General features: G+C 44.2%; 1 long non-coding RNA gene across 2 annotated transcripts; it reads right to left on the bottom strand.

The window, feature by feature from the left end:
* Positions 1–633: 633 nt before the first annotated feature.
* LOC311606028 lies at positions 634–7,295 on the bottom strand. 2 transcript variants are annotated; one of them, XR_014782170.1, is made up of 3 exons: positions 6,818–7,295; positions 3,645–3,766; positions 634–2,234 (listed from the first exon to the last, which is right to left on the bottom strand). It is a non-coding gene; the product is annotated as an uncharacterized lncRNA (long non-coding RNA). The 2 variants fall into 2 exon arrangements; XR_014782171.1 differs by having other exon boundaries at positions 634–2,207; positions 6,818–7,284.
* Positions 7,296–21,263: the final 13,968 nt, after the last annotated feature.

Here is a 21,263-nt window from a genome sequence, read left to right as displayed (position 1 = left end):
AATAAAGAACTGTACCATGTTTACAGACTGAAAGTGTCAGTATTATATAAAAGATATATCTCACCAAATTATTGGCTAACCTCAATACAAATCCAACCCAAACTTGCAACATGTCTTAGTCTAGAACTTTTATGGAAGAACAAACGACTAGAATTGTCAAGGTTCTTATGAGGAAGAAAAAGCTGGCAGTGAGACTGGCCAGCATTATGACAAAAGGCAGCGGTGCCTTGTTTTGTATTACCACCATTTCTAATGCTGAGGTCATTAGACAACAGTGCCTCAAGGTTAGGCCAGTGAGCCACTGAGAAGAGGGAACAACCAGAGGCCCACATTCACAGAGAGCTCGGACTTAGGAAAGAGCTAGGATTGCAAGGTGGGGAGAAAGGTAAGCTTGAGGAAACGGTACTACGACTATTTACTCTTAAAGCAAGCACTTTAAATTGAATTTCTATCTCATTCTTTTCATAAAACTCGGTTCAAGGCAGACTAAAGGCAAGAGTGAAAAACAAAACTATAAACTTAGAGAGCAGTAAATACTATTTTTAAATTCTAGGTATAATATATTCCCTCCACTCTAACAAGCCTACTTATATCTAGCTTTCTTTTTTTTTCTTTTTTCTTTCTTTCTTTCTTTCTTTCTTTCTTTTTTTTTTTTTTTTTTTTTTTTTGAGACAGGGTTTCTCTGTGTAGCCTTGGCTGTCCTGGACTCACTCTATAGACCAGGCTGTCCTTGAACTCACAGCAATCCACCTGCCTCTGCCTCCCTGAGTTCTGGGACTCCCAGCTGCTTTGCATTTTTCAAATACAGATATTCACAGCAGGATGTGGGGGCTGTGGGCAACACAGATTCCAAGCTCCTTTTCCCCCAAACCTCACTGTACAAGCCGTCAAAGCATTTTGTTGCTGCTGTGAAAATGACAAGTCACAGAGGCGGATGTGTCTCACAACTACCTAAGAGCTTCTCAAGGCCAATCAGAAGAGGAAGTGGACACGGAGATTCTCCTCAGGATCACCGACAAGATGAAAGCAGGAACCTTTGTTCTTTAGTGGCAGCATGATATCACAGAAAACCTGGTGATTGTTACTTGAGGCAGTCGTGCCTGTGAAGGTTTGATCCTCTTCTGTAAGAGTCTCCTCTGCCAAAGTTTCTAAAGTGTGGAAACCTGAGAACCTTTCTTGGAAACCAGCAATCTTAAAAATCCCAGACAGAAAGCTGGGAAGTGGTGGCACACCCCTTTAATCCCAGCACTCGGGAGACAAAGGCAGGTGGATCTTTGAGGGTTCACTGCCAGCCTGGTCTACAAAGCAAATCCAGGATAGCCAAGGCTACATAGAGAAAGCCTGTCCTGAAAAACCAAACCAAGACAAAACAAAAAGACAGAATATCCCATTTCCTTCATTTTAATTCAGCTTTTGAGATACACTCTGTACCACCCCCAACCCCCAAATCAAGTGTACCTATATACTAACAATGTAAGTTCAAAAATAAATAAAAATCTAAAATAAACAAACAAACAAATCAAATTCTACAATTTTTTAAAGTTATTTTAACTGCAGTGTCACTAACAGCACATACCATTTTACTTGGCATTTCCAGGGCCGGAAGCCAGCACTGACACAACAAGTAAACCGAGTCAGCAACTGGCCACCCAGCAGACTTGATTGTCTAGGCCAGAACTGACTACAAGTGGTAGAGGGCCAGAGCTGATGGCTGAGGCATGGACAGCTACTGATGATAGCTAGCAACTAGGGAAAAGAAGAGGAGGCGAAAAGAGACCCTGTGCACACACCACACATGCATGCACGTATACACACACACACACACACACACACACACACACACACACACACACACAAGCCAAGCTGAAGGATAGATAAACATGTTTTTTGTTTAGATCACAAGTGGGGGATGAGAAAAAGACTTGTGAGAGAGCAGGTGATGCTTATCCCCTTAGAAGTCGAACCACCATGTGGGGGAGATTAGTTATAAACCAGCTGAAAAGCATCCTTGAACAAATTTTGAGAGGAGGTATAAATGTGAGCCAAAAACAGGAGGCGGGGCCTTTGGAGTCTTAGGATAGTTCTGGCTGTTCATCGCTCCACTTCGAGATGCTCCTTGAGAGAACCGCTCTAGGGAAGGCTTCAGGGCTCCTGGCTCCTGCTGCGGCTCCGGGTTCTAGTTGCTCCAGGTTCCAGGAGAAGAAATCCTGCTGATTACACCAGGAGAATTGTTCCTCGGAACAGATTTACAGTTTCATTATTGTATTCTTTAATCTCCTTTTCCTATTGTTTAGGTTAGTCAGGTTATAAGTGAGGTACTCTCGGTTAATAAGTTCATAATAAAATATATTTGTTAAGAAAATTGAGCCTACAACAAGCTCCAACAAGCAAGTTGTAACAGGCTTCAACAAATTCACACATCACATACATACATACATACATACATCAAAGCCCCAAGGAGCCATCTCCAACCATATAAACATACACACATATATACACATATACACATTTTGTGGATGGAGCAAAACTTCCAACAACTTTATTTTTTCTCCCACAGCTTATATATCCCAGCAAAATCTTTCAAGCAGTACAAAAATCACAATGTGTTTATACTCTTAATTTTCTTTAGGTGAATGATTACAATGAGTATATATAAGAAAACGTGTTCTTCAGTACCCTCACATGATCAAATGTCTTACATATTATGGGTGAGAAACAAACATGAAAAACAAGCTATTCCAAGAACCCACAAACATTTGTAACTAAGCAATTTTATAGATTAACAGAAAACAAGCAAGGGGATTTTTCAGCCAGTCTGTCTTTTCTGGCAGGATGCAAATTTTGGTTACAAAGAAAGAACCAATTATCTTAAAAGTAATCTTATAAAAAATTTAAAAGAATCACAAATCTAAACTATATAAAAATAATCAGCCATTTCTACTTCAGATCCTCAAGGTGCACATCTATCTACTCATTAACAATTTTTATTAAATCATACCAGGAAGCTGAGGGCAAAATGGATACAAGAAATTACCCACTACCAGCCCCGGCTTCAGGGAGAGTCGCGTCAGCCAGTGCTAGCTGGGGTGGTCTTCTTGCTCTCCAACCTCAACAGTCCCCAGCTCAACTAGTAAGAGTGTACTTTTCTGAACTTCAAATTGTTCTTCAAGATTTTCTATATCAAAGCCACTGACGAAAACATCCTTTTTTGTTTTGTTTTTCAAGACAGGCTTTCTCTGTGTAGCCCTGGTTGTCCTAGGCTTACTTTGCAGACCAGGTTGGCCTGGAACTAATGGCGATCCGCCTGCCTCTGCCTCCCAAGTGCTGGGATTAAAGTCCTGTGCCACTTTGCCTGTCTGACAAAAATATCTTAACCTAACTTTCTAAAACTATGTAAATCAATCAGAAATTCTGTAAAACCATTAACTCATCTAAGCAATGTTCTTTTATGAAAGTTCATATTCATATTGATCTGCTGGAAAATTGCCCATCTCCCAGGAAACAATCATACCAGACTGTAGGCAGTGAGGATGGCTCCCCCCTCCCCCCGCCTGCCCAGTCACACAAAGCCCTTGGGGCTGGTCCTCCCCATGGTACACCCACGGCAGCTTCGCCAAATGGTGGTCCGTCTCCAAGAAGCTCACCTGCCTACTGCGGCTCCTCCTGCACGGTGTCTGCCATCTCCCCCTTTTCAATTAGTTCACTGAAGTGTGTGAATTTCTCTCTGGGGCAGAACATACAGCAGATCCTAGACATTTGAAGATGACTTAAAGAAGAAACAACAAAAACAATTAACCATATAAAAATCCCTAAATTTATAAGGAGACCCCATAAGGAATTATTCTTAACAAAATTCCTAATTGAACTAGAAAAATAACTAGCTGGTTTTTTTTTTCTGCACAGGAGACTTGCAGCCTAGAATAACTAACAGCACTAGCCTGAGAATGCAGTCTCCATGTTAGTAGCAGGTTGTGAACTGTTCTGAACACCACAGCACGTGTGCTGTCCCTGGTCCCAGGAGCTCTGACTTGAGGGCAGAGGAGTAACACAGATCTACTGCAACTGGCACCAGACGAGGTGGTTCCGCGTGCCTTACTATTTGGAATCTGAGTCTCCATGTAAGGAATGGCCTCCTCTAAAGCATCAGTTCTGTCTGTTAAGCCTCAGCCAGTTTCTTCCTGAGCAAGCAGCGCTAAGGAAGCATTCTGAGGTAGGGATCTGTGTGACGAGCAGTGTGCACCTGTTGAAGCAGAGCAGGCTGCAGATACCGAATATCAGTGCAGCAATAAATCGCTCTTGGCCATGGGAGGGCATTGGCGACATTTTCCCATGTGTAAACATCAGACTACTCATGCCAAGGTTGGCGTTTTAAATTTTATTTTAATTTTGGGCTCCTTAAATCTTTATCCCTACTCTACCTTAACCCCAATCCCTTCCAATACCCCAATGCTGGGGGGCCAGCCCTAGCACCCCACATGTTGTGAGGGTCCTTGAAGCAGAGATGAGTGGGAGTGGTGCAAAATCAACTCTCCAGTCAGAAGTTGGATGCAAGCTGACAGGCAGTGATCTCAGCAGCTGCGATCAGGCAGGCGTGCTTAGCACAGAATACAAAGCTCAGTTTTTTTTTTAAAGAAGTAAAGTCAAAAGGCCAGTCTTTTCATATGACAATTGCATAAATTTTTATAGAACTTCAACTTCATCTAAATTTCAGAAAACGGAATCAAGTCCCATGTCTATGCCCTGCTAACTCCCAAAGCAAGCACACCATTATTTTATTTATTAAGTTCAATGTTTGAACTCTTCAGCCAGTTTTATTTTTGGCCGAAGGGCACAGCTTTTGCGGTTTCCTCTCATCTAGACATTTGTACTTTTAGGCTATTTTTGTAGAAAAATGACAGACATTAAAACCTCAACGTGTGGTTAATCTTTCAAGCTCAGATTGATGCCTAGGTAGGCATTTTTATAGAATCCTTGAGTACAGCAAAATGTAGCTGCATCCTTAAGTGCTTCTTGAACAGCACTTAATATATTCTTTAAGGCTCCTAATCTTTTCTTTAGTATGACAATTCCAAGGTTTGTTATCTGTGGCAGCTAATTTTCCCATAAGTCAAATCACTAACCAAGTCAAAAACACTAGGACTCATGGCGGAACTGATACAATTAGTCAAATAGCATTTTTCATAGTTTTCATATCCCCTGCACCCCGGGTACAGAATAGCAAAAGCTGAAACAGCTCAGGCGTGGAGTCCACCAGGTGCAGCAGGAGGCATGGCCCCTCAGTGTCTTCTTGTGATGGAGCATCCATCACAGGTGGGCATGGGGGAGGTGGCAGAGGTGAAAGTCTCTGTGAGTTAGTGCAGAAAGTTCTGGCACAACCAATCAGTATGGCACCCACAAAGACAGATCAGCATCCTGTGAAAACAAACAAGCAAAGCTTCTCCTGGAAGCTGGTAAAACGCCTGGATCATTCCATTTTTGTATTAGTAAATCTTTCCATTTTACTAGCGGTTTAGGAGTAAATTCTATTTTTAAATGATTTTTTTAAAAAAACTTCTATTTTGTTCTGTAACATTTAAATGAGTAATAAAATAAAGAACTTGACTTAAGCTATGATGGAGGAGAGAATGTTTATATTCTCCCTTCTGTAATTTAGATGTCTGTGCTTTAAAGCTTAGCCGGGGGTGGTGGCCACACCTTTAATCCCAGCACTCGGGAGGCAGAGGCAGGCGGATCTCTGTGAGTTCGAGGCCAGCCTGGACTACAAAATGAGTCTAGGACAGCCAAGGCTACACAGAGAAACCAGAAAAGAGAATGCTGTTCTTATGAAAAAGAGACCGATACTCCTGCCAATGATATCCTTTTTTACAGCGAGGGTGTGGCCAGCGAGGCGTGCCTGGATTTACGCCCTGAGTAAGACCAGGAGCATTAAAGTTTACAGAGCCACCTGTCCTGTTGGGACATTGTCTGCTAATATGTCCAGACTTGCCACACGAAAAGCATTTGCGAGCCGTGTTTCCCTGACCTTGATAAGTTAGACACCAAGCAATGGTCTGTGCAGTAGCTACAGCTTTTAGATATGAGAGACTAACCTCAGCACGTGCCTTGATAAAATCAGAAATGTTTCCGTACTTTCTGATGGGCCTCAGCCGTGACTGACAAGCAGGCATAGCATCCTCAAAAGCCAGCTGTTTTAAAATGATCTCTTCTGCCTCCCAGTTAGAAACCACTCTTTTTACAGCCTCTGTCAGCAGCTGGGCAATAAATTCCTCAAAAGGTTCCTCCGGTCTGTTTCACTTTAGCAAGCCCCTTGGTATTTGCATTGCCCACAGGCCAGCGTCTCCACGCTCCCAGGGCTGAAGTTGGCAGCAGAGCTCCCTTAGCTGGTTTTAGCTGAGCTGCCCCTGGGAGCCACTCCCATAAACACTGCATATGTTAACTTTCTTTCTTTCTTCATATGTTAGCTCTTTCGAGGCACCTTAGACAGCTTTATACGAATTAAGTCAGCTTTCCATAGGAAAAAACTGCCTCCAGTTAAGCGGGCTCTAGCCACCTGAAACCAGTCGTGAGGAGTCGTCCACAAGAGTGTGGGTACTGCGGAAGCAGGTCCAAGGGCAGACCTAGCCTGCGTTATCTCCCTCATGGAAATGGCCCCCATGAGGGATCTGTATCCTATTCATCATTCCCCATAATCATGGTGAAACTTCCTAGTGAGTCCACCCTGCTGCTGGGCTTGCCACGCGGCGCTGCAGCTGCGAATCCCCCAGACCACTTTTGTTTTCTTTTCACGTTTGTCTAGGGGTCGTGTGGACTGACTTACAGTCTGGCTCTGCAGGGGAGGCCAGGCAGGGTTCGGATACTCCGCAGCGCCCCTCTCCAACTCAGGTTCCTCCTCTCCCGAGCTATTTTCCTGGGGATCCCCTAGCAAGGGGTAAACACTGTTCTTAGATCTCCTCGTCAGAGGGGGAGCACACAGGCGCTCTTTATCGGCTGCCAGCACCTGCTTCAGTGCGTTCCAGATACCAAACGTCGTAAGGGGCACGCCTTTCCTCCATGCCAGTTCTTAATGTCTGTGCCTACTGTTAGCATTCTGGTTCAGTCGGCCTACTGTGATGTCACTGCTTACCTGCCATTGGGGCGTGGCCCTGCCCAGGCCTATATAAAAGGGCAAACCCGCCTCTTGGCTCCCTCTCTGCTCTCTCTACCCCACTCTATCTCTCTACTACTCTCTACCTCTATCTCTGTCCTATCATCCTCCTCCTCTTCCTCCTCCTCCTCCTCCTCCTCCTTCTTCTTCTTCTTCTTCTTTTCTCTCTCTCTCTCTCTCTCTCTCTCTCTCTCTCTCTCTCTCTCTCTCTTTCATACCCCTCCCGCTTTCATTCTCTCCCCATCCTCATTTAATAAACTCCTCTATAATATAATATCTGGTCCTTATCACCTTATCATCTTATTTCTTATTATTACACATAAAACTTACTTTCTTCCATGTTTCTACATCTAAAATTCCCAGGTCTGGAAACCAGGGCCTGACTGTGGGACTCCTATCCACACTCTGACAATAGGGGGCTTACTTCCTCAGGTCCCTCTTCCAGGTGCCACATACTAGAAGCCAGCTCCAACATAGACAGGTAAACTGAGGGAGTTGGAGATTAATCGCTCAGCAGACTTTTCTCTAAGAAAGCAAAACTATTGTTGTTGTTGCTGTTGCTGCTTTTCAAGACAGGGCCTCTGTGTAGCCTTGGCTGTCCTGGACTCGTTTTGTAGACCAGGCTGGCCTCGAACTCACAGCAATAGGACTGCCTCTGTCTCCAGAGTGCTGGGATTAAAGGCGTGCACCACCACCCGGCCACATTCTACTCTTGATTCTAATTTTATTATGTCTTTCCGGAAAAACTGCTTAAACCATCTCCTTAAACTTTCTATCAACCACCCTAACTTCCTAAAACTATTTAAACCAAATCAGGAATTCTGTAAAAATCATTAATTCATCCAAACAGCATTATTCCATGAAAATTCATCTTCACATTGATCTGCAGAAAAATTGCCCAACAGAGTAGCCTGGTTCCCAAGAAGCAACCAAACCATGCTAGACACAGGAGGAATACAGCAATGACAAACATGAAAAGGCACTCATACCGTATCACCAGGCTTTGGTGGTCTGATGGTCTACGCCCCAAACTAATAGTCAAATAAATCCTCTTTCCCTGACGTTGTCTTACGCCCAGATCTCGAGATTCCCCCAAAGACCACTCTGGAGCCACTTCTGATGCAAGTGCACGAGGGTTGTTTATTCAAGCTTAGGCAGGGACACTCAGCTGTCAGGACTCCCCGGCTAAGGAAGAGTATGGGGCTTCAGTATTTAAGACAAGGTTTCTAGTGCGGTTACAGCAGGCTGGGGAAACTCTACTGAGGAGTGTTGATCATTGGCTAGAGCTTAGGTAAAGGGGGGGTCTTGTTTTCTTCTAACTAGCCGCTAAATTAGCCTTAGGCGGCAGCGGGTCACGATGTACACCTGGTGCCTTGTCATGTGTGGATTTTGGGTGGCCTTTCCTGACATTCTCCGATAGGCTGTTGCTAGGGGCAGTTACTAGGGAACGGCTGACTAGGCCGTCTTGTGGTTTTCTTTGAGACTGAAGTTCCTTTTCTTGGGAAACAGAAACTCAGATTTAATGCTGCGTTAGTAAAAACTGAAGCCTTTCGCGGAGTCTGCTGGCCTTTAAACAGAATGGAGTCACGCAAGACTCCACAGTCCCTTAAAAATGGGGTTTCCTTTTCAGAAATGGGGTTACACAGGCTTCACAGTGGCATCTTCTCAGGTACATAGTCACTACAATAAGAAAATAGCTAATTTTAAGGCAACATTATATTTCCTAGAGTTCTAAAAGTTTGTATTCAGTTTGTCAACTTGCATCCCGCCTTCCAAGTTTGCCAGCGGTTTCAGGTCGGCCGCTGTTTTTGCCTAGGTGAGAGGTGAAGGGAGGCTGGGTCCCTGGGGTCCCCAAGCCCGGACCCCGCCGAGCCCAGAGCGACGCGCCAGACGCCGCCTCGGCTCGCTCTCACCTGCCTTCCCAGAAAGCCGCCGGCCACGGCCTTTTCCGAAAGCCGGGTCACGACAGCACCTGTGGAAACGATGGCGACCGGGAGAAGTCGCCACGCGAGGCAGGCGGGCACTCAACGGAGACCCTGCCTAGGCGAACAGCGCGGGGACCGGAAGGAGCCCCGGCTTCGCTTCCGGCAGCCGGTCAGCGGGGGAAGAGGAGTCGCAATCCCCTCAGAGGCCTAGGAGCTGGTGTGGGAAATCAGATCTTCCCAGAGGAGCGTTGAGCTGCACTCTGGGAGCGAAAGATATGAAAGTTACTTAGAACAGTTCGTTGTATTAAAAAATGTAACACACCTCCTGCTGTTTCCGCCCGGTTTCGAACCGGGGACCTTTCGCGTGTGAGGCGAACGTGATAACCACTACACTACGGAAACGAGCTGGCGTGGTTGGCCTTGGACGCCTACTTGTACGCAGCAATGGCCACTGTGCTTAAACCTGAGAAACAGGAGCAAACACGAACCTCTGACCTCATTATTGGGGCCTGAAACTAAATTCTTACTATAAAAACGTCCGAATAGGAAAAAATAAAACAGAGGATTCAATGGTTTCTCCAAGTTACCTTTTTAATTAAAATTAGTTGCTCTGAACGGATTTTAAATCATCCTGCAACCAAAACGGACTGGCGAGGAAGCCCGGCCTATGATGACGCCATCGCAAGGTCCGATGCGGAATTTACTCTACAGAAAAGCAAGAGGTGATAAGGGAGGCTGCGGCAGGAGGCTTCTATGAATTCTCAAAACACAACAATAAGAGTGATGGTCTCAGTGTGATCTTCTTGTTTCTTTTTTTTGTTTGGTTTTGCTACAGTAAAACTCTGACTTAAATGGACTTTGTTCGTTAAATTTATGAGGTCAAAACACAAAAAGAATAGTGCTGCACCCCGAGCCAGCCAGGAGTCGAACCTGGAATCTTCTGATCCGTAGTCAGACGCGTTATCCATTGCGCCACTGGCCCTGCATACGTAAGCCCCTGGGTGGGGCAACTAGTTACTGTTTCGGGATTTAAACTTGCTGGCCTAGGGTTTTGTTTAGAGCAGTGGGTTCTAGACTCTTTTACCTTAATTCTAGGTTTGTTTCTGCCCACCCCCGAAAACAGAGGTGAGAGGTGTCCCCATATCGGCTTTCTATTCACTCTCGTATTCATTCAGCCAATATTGCTGGGTGTACGGGAGATAAAAAAAATAGTAAAGAAAACAGATTCTCCCGTGTCCTCTTGAAACTAACATGGAAGTTCTGGCAGTAAAGCTCTAAATAAAATTGTGATTGATTTGGGGAAAAAATAATACAAGGAAGGAAAGTGGAGCATGTCACGAAGTCATCTAGTGTTTTCTCCTTGTCTTCGTTCTGTGGGTTGTTTTACCCTAGGATCAGAGCAGGCAGTCTCGCTGCTCCTCTCAGCACGATGCCTTTATGGGAATTGTCAGTTCGGATACCCTTTGGTTACTTTCTAAGCAAAGATGTTTTTCATATGTGTGGTTCAGTCTTTCTATATTTGTGAAAAGGCGTCTCTATTCTCATGCATTGTGTATAAATCAAGGACTGTCGAACAGAATTGAATTTGCTTGATGTTGAGACTATACATGCTGAGATTAGAAAACGACTTAGTTTTGGTGTGTATAGTTTCAACAATCCTTAGCCCGCCCGCGCATCAGTTTTTACATCTAGGCATTACGGAAAGCCTGCCTAACAGTTTCTCCTAAAAAATACAGCTCTTTCTCATGAGGGTTTGTACACAGACCCCTAAGGTAATTTGATGATTTTTCACTCCATCTCAGAATGAAGCTATTATATATAAAGAAAAAAGAAAAACGTTGCAAAAAGAAACCGATTACATTGAAATGTGTCACCAACACAAAGTGACGGGAGCACAAGGTTAGAATTCCAGCACTGAGGAGGTGGAGACAAAAGGTCAAGGTTAAGGTCATCTTCTGATTAGTACTTAGCAAGCAAGCTCCAGCCATCCTTCTACCTGAGACCCTGTCTCCAACCAACCAAGCAACCATCAACCCACCAAACAAACAAAGCATGCACCTTTGTGTGCTTGGATTTTCAGTAAAGAAGATAACTCAAGTGCCCTGAGGCCTGTTTAACCACATCTCTAAAAGCTTTCAGCCTCTTTCTGAGGGTCCAGAACGTCGTTAACTTAGATGGCTGGATGCTCTGTCCCCACGCCTTGTCCTCTTGTTTTAAACTATAAAAACTCCCTTCATTTTGCAAAATTTGATGGCTTGTCTTTGGCTGCCTCAATATAGTAAGCTAAGTCCACAGTAAGGTATTATTTCTCCTTATTTGGTGTGTGTGTGTGTGTGTGTGTGTGTGTGTGTGAGAGAGAGAGAGAGAGAGAGAGAGAGAGAGAGAGAGAGAGAGAGAGAGAGACATCTCCAGCTTCTTCCAGTCAGTGATTGTATTGGGCAAAGAAAGCAAATCCAGAAGAAAACAGAATCAGCAGAAGAATACATTATTAGCTTTCTTACATGATTGACAGGATGAAAACTTATGCAGCTGTTCTACTGAGTATCCTGGACTCCAAGTGGACCCACCATGCCCAGCTACATTAATGTTTAATTACATAACTGGGCATTACAGCCTGGCCAAGCTGGCACATTAGTCTAGCACTGTAAAGAACTCTCTCGACTATGTCTCTGTAGTTTTGTTCCAAGGCATATTAAAAACTGCTGTCTGTGTCTCCTCATTTCTCTAACATGAACAGTGTTGGGTGTTGGAAGGGATTGGGGTGGAGTAGGGAGAAAGAGATTTAAGGAACCCAAAATAAAAACAGTTGTTTAAAAGTCTGCCAATAGCATGGAAATAGCATCACTCTCTGTGTCAGCCTGTGTCTGCCTGCCTATGTCTGTCAGCCTGTGTCTCCCTGTGTCTTTCAGCCTGTGTCTCCCTGTGGCTGTCTGCCTGTGTCTGCTGCTTGTTTGGTTTTTTGAAACAGGGTCCTGGTGCAAGGCTGACCTCATGCTCTCTATGCTAAGGATGACCTTGAACTTCTCCTCCTGCTTCTACTTCCCGAATGTTAAGATTATAGGCACAAGCCCAGCACACACAGATCTGTAAAGGATTGCTCTGAGTTTTACCTTCTAAGAACCATCTCAGGTTCAACAAGTCCTTTGACTTCTCAGAAATTCATGCAGATGTCACCAGCTTTCAGTCAAAGGAGAAATACAAACCAAATACAATCGATGTTGGTTTCTACCACGATTTACTTAGAGCTATGTTGTGTGACTGAGACTTTGAACACAACATTAAAAATATCATGGCTAACTGTAAGATTAAGAAGCAAAGGCTGAGAAGATGACTCAGCAGTTAAGAGTGAATAGTGCTTATTCAAAAGACTTGAGCTCAGATCTCAAGTTAGGCAGCTCACAACTGCCTGTAGGTCCAGCTCCAGGGGATTTAACTCCCCTTTCAGATTCCTCAGGCACCAGCATCCAGGCACACACACACACACACACACACACACACTTAAACATTTAAAAATTAAAAGAAATAGATGCTTATCTTAGAATCCATAGATCATAAGTTCTAAGTTCACAGATCATAAAGCATATAATGAAAGTGCGAACTCCAGCACTCACAGACTTTGACTGTGCCCATCTCTTGTCTTAGTTAACTCCTTCAACTACCGACACCATTTAGGAATATTGAAATGTTGAGTTTTAACATCATCACTGAGATAATAGGTCTTATGAAACCCAACCAGTTGTAACTGCAGGTTTTCACTTGTGAAGTTCCTTTCACAACTATGGCAACAGTTTGTAAGCTTATTTGAATTGTACTTCAAGGATGGGGTTTATTTTAACAGAGAACTGAGTAAGTTGGAAGGAGGCACAAATATACAGCTCCTGGGACAATACGGAAATCTTGCAAATGCTCTTTACTCGGCCTTTTATCAAATCAGACCCTTTGGACAAATGTAAGAAGCCTTTCCCGCCATAGACGGTACATACGGGCTCTCCTTTACACCTTTTAAACAATAGGCTGTTTATTATTTAGTCTTAAATTGTTAAGGCTTGAGTCTGGAACTCTTCGTTAACTTTAGAACCAAGAAAGAGGTAGATGAAACCCAGGTTTACAAGGGGAAGTGGGAGCAGTTAGAGAATTGTCAAAATCTTAAATTTCAATTTAAGTTAAAAGTCATAAAATAAAAAAGCTTGCTTGCTTGCTGCATGGACCCTTTTGGCTGTTGGGAATGTTTTGATCAACATAAATTGTGTGTGTGTGTGAGAGAGAGAGAGAGAGAGAGAGAGAGAGAGAGAGAGAGAGAGAGAGAGAGAGAGAGAGCGACAGACAGACAGACAACAGACAGACAGACAGACAGACAGACAGACAGACAGACAGACAGACAGATGTACCCCGCCTGTTTTTCCTTAATGCCTGGGTGGTGCTTTAATCAGCGTGATGATAAGCCGCGGAGGTCTTGCCCTTCCGGGTAGCTTCCTTCCTGTGCATCCAGTCTGCACACGTAGTTTGCCCGCCCACCGCGACCAGGACTCAGTTTTCCTGTAGCTGAGCGGATTCTCACGTCTTTGGAGGGAAGCCGAGATCATTTTTAGGATTTCGGGAACTGCCTGGTCATCTTCAATTAAGCGCTGAGGGTAGATGCAACAACAACAAAAAAAAACTACGTTCGTTCCTTTTCTTTGTTGATTTGAGGCGCCGAAAGCGTGCTGGCTCCGTGGCTTAGCTGGTTAAAGCGCCTGTCTAGTAAACAGGAGATCCTGGGTTCGAATCCCAGCGGGGCCTTTTTGTGGTTTTTCCGAAGTTCAACATCACCATCAAAGTCGTCTTCACGCACTGCCTGCACTTCACCAAAGTAGTTACCCAGGTTGGAATGTGCATTTTAATTTACAAAAGTAAGTAAATTAGTTTTCCCTAAAAACAAACATATGCATTTCTTGGTGCTTGTAATTTTGTTCCACATAATACCTTTCAGCCTAGCAAACACAAACATTATTGGGGAAAGCAGATAGAAAACAAAAACTCTGCAAGAGCTACAGCACACTGGTTATCCTAGTTTGTCAGGAATTCTTGAATGGGTGTACTCTCACAGTCTGCTCCCAGAAGTTTGTTTCTTTGACTTAGTTTTTAAAAAAATGGTTGATTAAATCTGCTGTGGAAAGCCCTGCAGCTCCACTGACAACTATATAAAACAAGTCATAATTTATTTCAGAGCTGTGTATTGTGCTCAGAGCTTTTTGGAAAGGAGCCTCTGAAAGCCTGTCCCTAAGAACATCCATAGAGTTGATCACCTGTGACAAAGCGAGTGACACTCTGAAAAACAGAGACTTGGATGAGACTTAGGAGTGGGGAGCATTCCCCTAAATTCCGAAGTATGAAGAAAGTGAGAAGTCTGAACAACAAAGAAGTCACTTTTTCTGTTAGCGACGTGTGCTCTCCCAGACCAGGGAAACACTGACGTGACTACCAAACCCACTTCCCAAACCCAGCTCCCAGCACTTGGAACAGGAAATTCCACTGGCCTGGCTTTATGGTTCCCGTGGAAACGAGCCGTCCTGATGTTCTGAGGGACAGCTGAGGATTGGTTACCCTTCCCCCATCCCCTGTGCTGGGAGCAGAAATGACTGTGAGAAAGCAAACTCTCTGATTAACCAGTTTTTCTCTCTGCCCACAAACTCCCTTTCTTCATCTGAAGAGCAAGGACTAGGCCACCTGAGTGAAGCCGAGTCGCTTGCTGTCCCCTCCTCTTACAGAACCTTCCTCCTCCCCTCCTCCCACTCCGCCCCCACCCCCAGCCCCACCCAGCCTACTCCATGATGACTGCGGGAAATGAGCACTCAGGGTTAGGGTACCATTTTTATATGGTGGGTCAAATAAAAAGCTCAGAGGCACTGGGTATTAAGACCACACAAAGCTCTTCCTGGGGGCTACCCAACTTGGCCACTCCATCCAAACGGCCTACATTTCTATCTATGACTACAGTTTTGTTGTTTTACCTAGTTACTGCTGCCAGGAGCCAACCACGGCAGGGTAGGTCCCCTCAAGCACTTGATATAAGCTCTTGCGCTAAAAGGAGTGCAAGATAGTTTATTCTGAATAGAACACGAGTGGCCATGGATTGGAACATGAATATGAGTCACAGAACAGCAACAATAAACGTCATTAACCAGTGTACTTACCACAGATACCCTGGTGTGGATGCTGAGTAAACAGATTACATCAAAAGTAGGTTGGATCCCTGCCACGGATTTCAAGTGACCGACACCTATATATAACCCTAGCACTCAGGGAGGCAGGGACAGGTGAATTTGTCCTCTTCTCTTGTATCTTTAGAGATCAGCCCAGGCCTCACCATCATCCATGTGAGCAGCAACAGTGTGATTGGTTTATTTAAAATGTCAAGTTGAGCAGCCATAGGGACTTACATAACTGAGCTCAGTAGATTGCCCTCCCTGGTGTGATGAGCCTGATCCAGCCTTGGCCTGGCTGTGGGGATGGTGGGGTGGGAGTCTGGATTTTTAGTCCTTAGTACCTGACTGAACCATGCCACTTGCCTGCCTTGTTTTCCAGCTTACAAACAGGAGGTCATGATATTTTTCAGCCTCAATAATTGTGAGCTGTGTCTTCATGATAAATCTCTTTGTGTATTTGTCTTTCTTGTATACCAGAGAGAGAGAGAGAGAGAGAGAGAGAGAGAGAGAGAGAGAGAGAGAGAGAGAGAGAGAGTGTGTGTTGAGATAGATAAGATAGATTGATAAATAGATGAGAGAGAGAATAGATCACACATACACACACACACACCAGTTCTGAATTTGGGGGGAATCTAACTAGTATAACTACATATAAAATTATGACAAATACAAAATCAGAAACCTTTAAAAAACAAAAACATATCTGAGTGTGGTGTCGGACTCCTTTAATGCCAGCACTTGGGAGGGAGGCAGAGGCAGGAGGATCGTTGTGAGTTTGAGGCCATCCTGGTCTACAGAGCAAGTCATGGACAGCCAGGGCTACATAAAGAAATCCTGTCTCAAAAAACTGAAACAAACAAACAAACAAAAAACCACCAATGAGATGGTCTAACCAGTGAGGGTGCAGTCATCAGTTAATGGTAATGAGCCATGAATTAAGAGTTAACATTCATCTAAATTTTTGAGTGGACAGATAAGCAGAGACATATACTAAAAACTCTAGTTTTCAAGCTATCTTGTAAGTACGTAGTGCTTCCTCAGTAGCGATAGAATAAGAAAGAAAAGGGAAAATTTTCAATAGCTAAAAGAAAAAACTTGTGTCAGGAGTGGGATTCGAACCCACGCCTCCAGGGGAGACTGCGACCTGAACGCAGCGCCTTAGACCGCTCGGCCATCCTGACTCACGAAAGGAGGTGTTGTTCAATTCTTACTTCTAGCACACATTGATATTCGCCGCGCTTTAATTTTTATTGCTCTCGTGTTGTTTCTTGTTTCACTGAGGATCCTCAGTTATAAACTACCGTCGCTGTAGCTCGGTGCCTCTGGCGGCGACTACAAATAGCTTTCCTGGATGGCGGGGAGCGCAGCCTGCTCTGCCGGGTCCTGGGTGGAGCTCGCCCGCCAGTCACTCCCGGCTTTTCCACACGCACATCAAGACCAGGGGTGACGTGTATCTATCTACCGGATCCCACTAGAAGTCAAAGGACCTCGAGCTCTGGTTGCTGACAGCTTTAGATCTAGTCAGCAGAAGAACCACAGACAAGTCGCTTTCGCTCCGTGGGCTTTAGGAACTTCTACCTAACTCCACCATGGTTTTAGTTTTTGAGATCTAAGAGTTTTATTATGTAGTCCAAACCGGTCTCAGCCTCCGGCGTGTTGGTCAGCGTATTCAGATGCTGATTTCTGTGCCCTGAGGTCTGGTTGCAGTCGGGGGGTGGGCTTTGTCACCTACATTTGATCAGCTTGTAAACTTCGTTCGCTCAATTATCTCTGATTGGTTAACAAAGTTGCTGACAGCCAATTACTGGGCAGAAGACAGGTAGGCGGAACTTCCGTTCCTGGTCTCTGGGTCTTAGGTAAGGACCACAAGGGAGAAAAGAAAGAAGGGGCAGAGAAAGGACGTGGTGACCAAGAACTGCCGTGATGGAGCAGGAACAGACCAGGCAGGACTGATACGGCGAGTAACTCGGAGCACATGGCTGGGAAATAGCAAGACTGTAATTAGATCGTATCTGCCCAGTTATTGAACCTGAAGCTTATTAATAGTAAATTTAGTAAGTCTCTGTGATTTATTTGACACATTTATTTGGGAGCTAGAGTGAGTGAGTAAAAAAGCTCCCAAATTATAACATCCTTTCACCGGAGCGTGGGCTCACAGGCTTGAATCAGTGTCTCATCTAGAAATTGCTTTTTTTTTCTTTATTGTTTTTGGACAGCTTCTAGTGTGTAAAATCAATTGATGAGACACTGCTTACTCCCTTACACTGTGAGTACAATGTCCAGCTCTAGATATGTAGGTAGATGCAGAATCTGAAGTTTTGCTGCTTAAAAACAAGATTATGGCTGGGCGTGGTGGCGCACGCACTCGGAAGGCAGAGGGAGGAGGATCGCGGTGAGTTCGAGGCCAGCCTAGTCTACAAAGCGAATCCAGGACAGCCAAGGCTACACAGAGAAACCCTGTCTCGAAAAAAACAAAAACAAAAAACAAAAAAACAAGATTATGGTTAAGAGCAATGTGTCACATTCTTGACAGCTGCTGAAAGATTTTAAAAGTTCGAACCACAAAACAGAAGTACGTGAGGTAACAGGTTTGTAACTTCATTTATCTATTCCACAATACACATCAGAATATTTTGTACACCAGAGGTATATAATTTCCTGACTTGTCAAATTTAAATAAATTTAGGGGATATGGTTCACACTAACAGGCCCTCCACATAGTTGTGAGGCACTGTGGCCTGAGAACCATTGGCTGAAATAAAATATACATTTCTATAATTCTTAGAGAAATCCATGCAACATCTGCAAAAAGTATAGAAAGTTCATAGGTAATAACCCTCAAGGACCAAAATTCTTCCTTGGCCAATTAAACCAGAATGTTTGGTAGTGTCACCTGATGACAGAATTTTTAGATTTATTATTGACAGGAACTCCTTTTTTCCCCCTTTGAGACAGGATTCCTCTGTGTAGCCTTGGCTGTTCTGGATTCACTTTGTACCATCTGCCTCTGCCTCCTGAATGCTGGGATTAAAGGCATGTGCCACCTCACCGGCCCAAGACAGGAACTCTTTATGTCATCCCGGCTGTCCTGGAACAGATGACTGGTTTTAAGGGGCCCTCCTTACCAGCAGGAACTCCATATGCATCCAGGTGTGAGAGCAGGCTTTCAGGGCTAAGCTTTACCGAAAGCCTGAATCTTTTAAGAGTGAGGGTGAAAAACAAAAAAGAGTAAGGGTGTAGCCACATTCATAACAGTATTCAAGACTGCATGGGACAGGACTCTGGTCCAAATTATGCTTTAGTTTCATGCAACTCAGGCTGGAGTTAAACTACACTTGTAGGTGAGGGTGATGCTCAACTCCTGGTCCTTCAGCCTCTACCTTCCAAATGCTGGAATTAACGATGTCTGCCACCACACCTGTCTTTGGATGCTTTTGTTTTGTTTTCAAGACAGGGTTTCTCTGTGTAGCCTTGGCTGTCCTGGACTCGCTTGTTAAACCAGGTTATCCTCAAACTCATAGACTTTGGACTATGTTTCCTGTGGATTTCTACTAGTAAAATATTTGAACACAAACACAAATGAACACATGTATTTATTTATTGAGGTAGGATATTGCTATATAGCCTAGGCTGGCCTTGAACTGACCAGTAGTGAAGTCTAGGCTGGCTTCAAATGTGTGATAGTTCTCATGCCTCTGTCTCCTGAGTCCTGGGAAATATAGCCATGTGTCACCACACTTAAATTAATTCTTTTAAAGCAAAGACAAATTATACTGTACTCGGATTATAGGATATAAGACAAACCCCATAGGGTGGCTAGTGTTTAAAGAAAAAAGAGGACAGTGGGCCTGTGGACTTCTGAGGTGATGGAGGAAAGAGCCTGCAGTGGTTTCAATATGTCCCCCAATTTTCATGTGTTTGGAGACTTAATTGTCAAAGTCATGTGGGGGTGTGTATGCTAGGATGGAACACAGGCAGGCAAGAAGTCAGCCGTGGAGCTCTTGGCACATCTACTGAAGTGATGTTTGCTGAAGACCAGCTTCCACATCTGTGGTGCCCGCGCCACCACGGTGCCAAGTCGAGGGCGAGGGACTGCGGATTTAACTCATGTACACACACACACACACACACACACACACACACACACACACACAATAACACAGCGGGTCCTTCGTGCTAAGAGAGCAGCAGCCGCAGCAGCAGCCATGGCAGCGGTTTATTATTCTCCCTTTCCAGAGTTCCAAAGAGCCTTCTCATAGGCAGCAAAACAGGAATCCTCCTCCCAGGTGAAATCCCTCAAGAGGTGATCGCACACAGGAGGACAAGTCTCGAGGAAGGGAGGGGCGCATTCTCAGAGCAGTAAACATGACTAGCTAACCAAGATAAACACAGACATGGAAGCTGCTAGAAACAGGACATGAAACAGCAAGACAGGCAGGCAGCCCAGTCCAGCCTGGTTCCTACACACATAAACAGGGGAAACTGAGGCAGGGCACAGATATGCGGCTAGCTGGTCACCCAATAGACTTTCTGAGGGCGACTTTCCAGGCTGGAACTGATTGCTACCGACAGCAGCTTCTACTGATAGTGGCAAGCCGAGGGGCCAGAATTGCTGGTGGCAGGCCAGTGCTGACGGCTTCCTGATGTGGGCTTACAACTGTTCTAGTATCAGGGGCTAGGGCTGTTGGCTTCTGTGGGGGTTTCCACTTGAATTGTGGCAAGTGTATAAAAAGGAAAGAAAAGATGGAGAGAAAAATACTACACACACACACATTCCAGACTCCATCAGGTAATTTCCAACATGTTTCTTTCCAACATGGAATCTTTCAAGATTCTCTTACTTTATATATACATTACATACATGCATACACACATATTGGGTGCATGGAAACAGATTCCACAACTTTATTTTTTTCCTCCCACTGCTTATATATCCCAACAAGAGCTTTCAGGCAGTACAAAAATCACAGTGTGGCTACATTCTATCTTTCTTTTAGCAAATGATCATAAAGAAACAATATGCTTTTCCAATACCCTTTGTGAGAAACATTTTACCATTACAGGTGGATAAAAATATTATTTCAAAAAACCCACATACATTTGTAACTAAGCAGCCTGTTATACATTAACAAAAAGTGAGCAAGCAAGGTAATTTCTTGGTCAGCTTTTCTTTGCTGGCAGGCTGCAATTTGCCATTACAAAGAAAGACCCAATTATCTTAAAATGTAAGTTGGGTGGAATGGCACATGCCTTTAATCTCAGCAGCCTCAGGGAGGCAGAGGCAGGCAGATTCAAGGACAGCCTAAGGACAGCCAAGGCTACATGGAGAAACCCTGTCTTGAAATCCTCCCCAAAAGAAATCTTAAGTCTTGAAAGAGTCACAAACCTAAACTTTTATATAAAAAACAATCAGCCATTTCTACTTTCAGTCTTTAAGGTATGTATCTACTCATTAATATTTTTAATTAAATTATCTCAAGAAGCTGAGGATAAAAATAGATAGAAGGAAGCTGGGTGGTGGTGGCGCACACCTTTAATCCCAGCACTAGCAAGGCAGAGGCAAGTGGATTGATGTGAGTTCAAGGCCAGCGTGGTCTACAACGTGAATCCAGGACAGCCAAGCCTACACAGAGAAACCCTGTCTCGAAAAACCAAACCAAACCAAACAAAAACAATAACAACAACAACAACAACAACAACAACAAAACAGGTATAAGGAGGAAGTTAATTGTCTTCTCAGTCACCAGCCCAGCTCGAGTGACATCCGCCAGTGTTACTCTGAGCTATTGTTCTTGCTAGCCAACCTCAAAATAAATTTACTATTTATTAAGTGTACTTTTCTTAACTTCATATTGTTCTCTAAGATTTTCTACATCAGAGCCACTAGCAAGAACATCTTTACCTAACTTTGCTAAACAATCTGTTTTTCCAAATTCTTTCTAAGTGTGGTGGTCATTGCTAGCAATCGACATCTCTAAGGCTTTTCTCAGGGTGGTGGTTGAATCATTC

This window comes from Acomys minous, assembly GCF_964271855.1.
Source record: "Acomys minous genome assembly, chromosome: 9".
NCBI lineage: Eukaryota > Metazoa > Chordata > Mammalia > Rodentia > Muridae > Acomys > Acomys minous.
The sequence above is the reverse complement of the archived record's forward strand: the minus strand, read 5'-3'. Positions and strand labels throughout refer to the sequence as shown.